Below are 7,698 nucleotides of genomic sequence, written 5' to 3'. Positions count from 1 at the left end.
AGATTCATTTTTAAGTATGTATGTATTTCTAGATTATGTATATAATGTTAACCCTGGAGAAAAAACTTGGTACCAGCAGAGTACTCTGCCAGTGTCTCCATGTAACAGGGTTGTCAGTGCTATCAGGTCTCTCTGTCACAGCAGCAAGTCATATCGTACAAGCAGCTTCCTGCAAAGCTGCACACTAAGCACTGACTGCTGGAGAAGTTACACCAGACAGGGACACATTTTGCTTTGTCTGCTGTGGAATAAATGTTTGCTCACACATGCAAAATGCAGCATGTTGAGATTTCTTCCTATAATTAGCCTGTTAGCTGAAGTCAAACCTCTGTGAAAAATGTTCCCTGATTGTTCCAGTAAGTGAGTTGCCACTTCAAATGTCAAAAATCCTTCTGTAGAGGAGGGCTGGGGAGGTTGCTACTTCACAAGTAAGAAAGGGCTTTGAATTGGTAAAAATACACCACGCTGGAAAACAGCTACGTAATCCTTGTGCCTGACAAGCCAGCGGAAAATACAGCGTGATCTGCTTTGGGTGCATTTCACTAAAAGCCGGATGTTTTATTTTTCAGCTGTATGGCAGAAGATTTCAGTTCCCCTTTTAAACAGCACTATCCACTCCTAGCTATTAGCACTGTTTCAATTTTTGTTTTCTTTCAAGCAGGACAGAGATGTTTTCAACTTTCTCTGTTTTCTGTATCAAAATTAACGGGGCAGTCAAGTCTGGTTTTTAGCTTTGGCCCGGGTGTTAACGCTGATAAATCACAACCCAAGTCCTTTTGGCAGGGTTTTAACACCGCACCTGAACGGGCCAAGTATCTGCAGGGCTTTTGCAACTTGACATTTTTCCATTGTCCTGCACGTGGGGGGATGACGGGCGGATCTCAGCGGTGCTGGGAAGGCGCAGCCGCGAGCGGGTTGGCCCAGCCAAGGTGTGCAACCCAATACTGCGCCGAGAGCACATCTGGGATCGTTTGATTCCCATTGTTCGTTCTGAGGGTGAACTTTGCACGTGAACAGTTACAGCACGGGGAGCAGCGCGGTGCCAAATGTGCACGACACTGCTCTCAGCTTAATGAATATGCAAGTGGCAATTCTAAGACCCAAATCTTCCTTGCGTTGGGTGTAACAGCTGCCGAGTGCCCAAATGTGTCTTCAGTGCTAAAGAATCAATATGTGGGTTTTTTCCTGCAGTAGGTAAAGCACTTTTCAGGAGACAGTTTGATCTGTAGGATCACTTTTCCAAAGGCAGGGGTGTTTTGCCAGAGATTTTTTGGGTTGGACTGAATTCAGGAAATTGTAGGTAGAGATAAGACACTTTTACCATATGCCACTTGCTGTGATTTCGTCTCCTTCACCCTCCAGTAAAGCTTGGTTTACCTTGAGCCTCGCAGGCATGGACATCACAGCTGCCTGTATAAAATAGTTGTGCTATCCTCAAATTCTGATGCAGCCTGCAGCCTTGCTTTAAAACTAATTACAGGAGCTTTCTACTAATTGAAATGCATGCACAATTCAGAATTGGATACCATGTGGTTTCCTTAATAACCCTTTAAGGAAATGGAATTAGCATCTATCAAGAACAAGTGTAGAAAGAGCCAGCTGGCACCAATCATTCCTTAAAACTTGAGTCCTAGGACAAAACAGGCCACGCACCAAAACCTCCAAATGGAGGACTTCAAAGTGAATACATTAAAAAATTACCAAGTAATATAGCTAGAATGAGGTACACTGTAAGATTGCAAATAGAGACATTTTTTAAAAGTCTTTTTCTAAAGCTCTTTGTCAGTAACAGTGAAATGGTGGTTTCATTTTCACATGTGAAAGATTTCCAAGAATGACACATTTTTCATTAAAAATTCCATTATGGACCTTTTACTGTTCAGATGGTAAGAATACCTTCATATCTCCCTTGGGTGTGCCAGCACACAGCCCTGATGTGAAATAACAGGGAATACTGTTAGGAGGCAGTGAAACCCACTGCGGGAACAGCTTGCAGTTAGTCAGCCAATAGAGCAATGCATTTTTCTAGTATAGAGACAATAAGTCAAGGTATGGTCAGTGTCACCTGGGGGAAAAATAAGACATCTTGACTGCATTTTCTAGGCTTGCATCTTATTCACAAAATCCTCTCTCCTCCTCAGCCAAAACTGAAGATTCTGGGTGGATTTTAATTATTTTTTCCTTACGCTATAGTTCCATTCAGCCTTAAAACATTGACTAGATGGTGTTTACTTTCTGAATTACCTAGCTAAATGGTTCATATTAAAATGGAACTAAGCCTGTTGGTCCCTTTAATATGTTTCTTTACACCAAGGAGCATGCAGGTCCTGTGCAGCAGAGATTAGGAGAAGCAGTGCAGAAAGGCAGGAACAGCAACTGCGAATCATCAGCCTTTCCTGTGATAAGAAAAGCTGTAAAGCTCTGGGGAGCTCTTCACCAGCACTTCAGAGCTTGAACAACAGAAAATAGGATGGCTCAAAAGCTGCTGTGGGTTTTTAATCGGTTTGTTTTTCTTATCTGTGTTCTGAAAGCCGTGTGAGAATCAGATCAGAGAGACACTAGACCCATCGGTATTTCTTGGGCTGCCCTGTTCTTGTGAAACCTTCCACCAGGTTTTTGAGTTTAAAGGAGCTTTCAGACTGCTACAGGATGGAGAAGAAAATCTTTATTCCTGGCCAGGTTTTTGACACCCTCACAGATGCTGAGTAACACTTTCCCTGAAGTGGCCTCCTCCAGGGAGGAGCCAGGGCTACCCAAAGGCTGACGTGGCGCTGTTGGAGGCACAGGATTAACGGGTTTTGCAGAAGAGGCCATTAAGCTTTTTCAGCATCATCCCATATTGCTCTGCTGCTAAAATCCACCCTCAAATGTAACCTCTAGATGTATTTATCAGTCCTAAAGATGAAGAAATAGAAGAATAATGGAGTGAGGGGTTTCAGATATCTTGCCACTGGTGGCTGACAAAAGAGCTTTCTTCCTCCCATCCCCAGAACAAAGAGCACCCAGGAGGATCTGCAGTAACAAGAGAGGTGTCCTCTCAGGTCGCCTTCAGAGTCAGCAGAACAGGAGACAATTTTCATGGTGCAAGCTGCCAGGAGCTCCAGGGGTGACCCAACTTCAGACACCTAGGCTGGCTGTCCCATCTCAGTGTGACTCCAGGGTCCCTGTGGGTGAACAGTCACCCACTCTTCTTCTTGCTGTCCTACAGCCAGGGATCCAGCACACAAGCAGCTCAACTCATGTACTCAGGAAATCTGCAGGAGAGGCACGAGAGGAGATCACACCCCCACCCACCCCGTGTTTCAGTGGCACAGCCAGGGTCTCTCTCCTCAGCTAAAACCTCTATCATGGGCTTTCCATTGCCTGAAACCTGTATTTCACTGAACAGCATCTGATCAGGAGGTGAAGAATGAAAATGTGCTTAAAACATAGAAGTTTTGTTACTACAAGCCATATACTTCCATAGCTGTTACTCCAGCTCCTCCATAGCCATAATATTGGCCATGATCCTTTCCTCAGAGGTTTCCAAGGCACACAAAAAGGAAACAAAAGGTGGGAAGACCAGCTCTTTCATGTGGTGGATGCTGAAGAAAGCTGCACACATTGTCTAAGCAAATTACATACCCAACAGGGATGGGTGCATGATGCACTGGGCAGGACCACAAAGGCAGCATTTCACTGCCTTGCATCACCCAAACCTCTGTTTCTCCCAGTACACTCAGCTCACCCTCACAAGACCATGTAAAATGCTCAGGCCACAGTCAACCAGGCCTTCAGAAAAGCTGGAGGGCTAAGAGCATTGGAGGGGTGAAGGTAATCGAGAAGATCCCTGAAGGAGGGGGAGAGCTGCAGCAGAAGCTAGGAAGGGAGAAGGATGCAGCAGAGGCAGCAGGAGCCACTGGCTGATGCTGCTGAAGTGTCATCTTAATTATCGCTGGCAAAAGAACAGTGATTAACATCAATGACTGTGGACAACCTTTATGTAATTACTCATTAACATTTCTAAAATTGCACCTAGCTACTACAGCAATACATGCTTTATAGATTCATCATGTTGAAGTCCAGAAAGAATCATTAGATGGTCTATGCAGACCTCTGTGCTTCGCCAGCCACTATTACACTGCAGAAATGAGCACTGGAGGTGGCAGCTCCTGCTTGGATTTCACGTACCTTCCAGAAAGGGCATCCAGGGATAGCGAGTAGTGGACAATCTGCCCCGTCCCTTAAGATGTTCTAAATTGGGATCACTTCCCTGCCCTATCCCCATGTTAAAATCCGTGCTGGCAGCCTTTTGTTTGTATTTATGGAGCTGGTGCCCACAGCTCAGCAGGGCTGGATGGGGACAGGAATTCTCCGTCCCCGTCTCCCCTGTGCAGAAGAGCGGAGGCAGCTGAATTAGAAGCTTCTGCATTGTCCATCCATGTTCCCTCTTCAGACACACAACCAACCTGCCAAAAGCTGCCAGCAGCTAAGAACATTAACAGAAATCCTTTGAATAATAATTTCAAATAATGGATTAATTAGAGGAAATTGTGATCTGCTTGCAAATGCCCTGCAGGCAGTAAAATGGAGCTAAGCCTTCCAGCTACACAATTCATTGCAAGCCACTGGCTTTGCTTGGCTCAGAGACCAGTCCCAGTTAGATTTAATCCAGCAAAACCTGTTTCTTTCCAAAAAGCATCTGAATGCAAAATTTTGTTAGTAGCTTGTGATCAGAGAAAGACCACTAGAAGACTACTCTGACCTCCTACACATTGTGGGTGATACCATTTCCATGCATACACTTCCATTCCCATACACGGAGAGACCCAGGACTTCAGTTAAACTGAAAGTCTTCAGCCCTCAGTAGGGAGAGCATGACACTAAATACCTCTGTGGGTCTCTGCCCTCACAAAAGGACTCTTTGGGGGAGACATTACACAATGCCTCACTCCTCAATGGAGGAAAAAGAAAGCAAAAGTCCCAGAAATTACAAAGCAGCCTGATCAAGTAATCAGGGACAACCCCAACCCACTGTACGTGATCCTGATTGCATGGGCATTAGTGCAAAATAAGGAGTCAAGCCACTGTGTCACAGTCACTGAGTAACTCTCAGAGTAACACAGTCTCTGGTCAGACTTGCACCAGCATTTTGGGGGCAGAAGAACTGTAATTTGGCCACTATACACAATGCCCAAGGGAGACTAAGGTCTTCTGGGAGCTTCACCCCTTTCACTGTTTGTCCTGTGTTGCTGTTCCTGAGACCTAAGCAGCAGCCTGCACATCAGAGGAATTTTTTGATGGTTGAAGAATTAAAAGATAATGCTTCTGCTTTCACATCTGAGGCACCACGTGATTATCCTGGCACCCACAGCAGACAGGGGAAAGCTGGGGAAGAAAGATCTACACTGCCCTGGGAGATCTCTAGTGTCTGAGGTGACCCTAGACTGAAGAACCTACTCTGAGTGTAGCCCCCAGCAGGGAAATCAGAGCCTGGATGGATTTGTGGGAATAAAACAGCCACTCACAATCACATGGGGAGCAGTGGTCCTGCAGGCGTAAAGGGAAGGGGAGTAAGAGGAGGAAGAAGGAGTGTGGGGCACGGTCTTACTGGGAACAGGAGTAAAAGCTGACATTAATCCCTAGTTTTGGATGGGCATAACAGTTTAGAGATCAGAAAAAAATCAATAGTCTTTCTGCTAGTGAAATATTTCATACCCAGCAGTTTCAGGGAGAGTTTGAGGGGGATTATATATTTATGGTTTCCCATTTGAAAGACTTTTAGCAGGTTTACCCTGAACATATGGATCCTATTTTGGTTCTTTTGTTTTAGCACTTAATGCTTATGAAATTGCCAGTTAATGACATCCATGCCTAAACTGTGTTGCTTTTAAAAGTAAAATGTCCACCAAAGGTCCGTGTTCATACTTACCACTTCTCAAGTACAGCAATGAAAGTTTTAAGAGGCTTGTTACCTACTGTGTCTGGGGGAGGGAACCGATCAAATAATGAAATTACAAACACGGTGTTAGATTAAAGCCTTGCTGGCCCTGTCTGCCATGGCTCCCAAGGGAAACCAACCCCACCAGCACCAATGGGGCACCCCAGGGCTGAGTGTGGGGCACCCTAGGGATGGGTGCAGCAAGGCTGGGCTGGAGGGGAGGCAGGCTGGGAGCACGAGGAGCCTGGGGCAGGATGAGGGGTACCGGGGTCAGGTGCAGGGGGATGAGGCTGGGTGCGGGACTACCCCAGGGGGGGACCCCAGGTGGATGATCAGCCAGGGAACGTGTCCCCTCCATCCTCAGCCCGGGCTCTGACCTGGGCTGCAGGAGATACCGGGCTCCGCTTAATCACCCCGAGCCTTTGATTGCGCTGCACGTGGGGACGAGCCTCCTCACTTCAAAAGAGCGTGGGAAATCCTGATTAAAAGGCTTTTCTCCCCCCGTTGGGATCGACACCTTCTTTGAAGCCCTTCCAAGCGACAACGCAAACGCACCCACCGCTAAAGCACCGTATCTATATTTTAAGCGACTTTAATTTCTCTTACCCACCCCCCTCCCCTTCTAGCTCTCTTCCCCCCTCCTCTCCTTTCAGTTTTGGAAACACCTGGTAAGTTGTAAAATGATTTACGAAGTGAAAGTGTTAAATGAGGCCACCAGCTGTAAGACTGACAGAGCTTTATGAGTTTTATTAGGTGCCCTATTATGGAAAATAAACTTTAATCCGTCCATAAAAACAGAATCTGAAAAACATATTTGCCCTTGTAGTCTGGAACACTGAAGGTATTCTTGTGAGACGCTGGGCTTTAAAGAGATTAATTTTATTGAGACAGACACAATACACCGGTAGGACTTTGATACAGAGTCCGTGAATAAGCTGCCTGTGCCCCGCGAAGCTGTTTTCCATGGGGCTGGGACACGTTTGGACACACACCTCTTGGGCATACAGTGCATTTCTGGCCCCATGGCGCACGGCTGCCAGCTTCATTAGCGGGTATTTCATTGGAAATGAATGTCTGACAGTTTATTTATTAATTTGTTTAATTTTTTGGGAGGGTGATCTCAGGTAGCTCTTGATTTATTATTATTATTATTATTATTATTATTATTATTATTATTATTATTATTATTATTATTATTATTATTATTATTATTGTTGTTGTTGTTGTTGTTGTTGTTGTTGTTGTTGTTGTTGTTGTTGTTGTTATTGTTGTTGTTGTTATTGTTATTATTTTCCTTCAGGATAACGGCGCGTCCTTCAGACTGATGTGTTTTAGTTATTTTAATGTGTGATAGGCAAGTCCTACTGGAAGTAACTCGGGCATGACGCCGAGTTTAGGGCGGAGGAGGCTCCGCAGCCCTGCGCGGGCGTTGCGCGGCCCTGCGCGGGCATTCACCCGCCAAGGTGCAGCCAGCGGAGGGGAAAATCGCAGAGCAACTAATGCTTTTATTGTTCTTCCATCGCCTTAAATTCTCCACAACCTGTGGCCGAAAGGAAATCGTTTACAAATCTAAATCGGAGCCTCAGACGTGATTGTTTCCGTGCAAGGGGGAGGAATCGATCAAGCCCAAACCAAGTTTAACATGATCGAGTTTGGGGTGGTGTTCTTTTTTACATATGGGATTCATCCAGATTTATGATTTACCCCGTGAACGTGTGTGATTTACGGCGCTGGGCCTGTGAACTAATAACTACCCGTATTGTCTCTGAATGTCACCT

This window comes from Chaetura pelagica, unplaced genomic scaffold (assembly GCF_000747805.2).
Source record: "Chaetura pelagica isolate M959 unplaced genomic scaffold, ChaPel_1.0 scaffold17, whole genome shotgun sequence".
Taxonomy (NCBI): Eukaryota; Metazoa; Chordata; class Aves; order Apodiformes; family Apodidae; genus Chaetura; species Chaetura pelagica.
The sequence above is the reverse complement of the archived record's forward strand: the minus strand, read 5'-3'. Positions refer to the sequence as shown.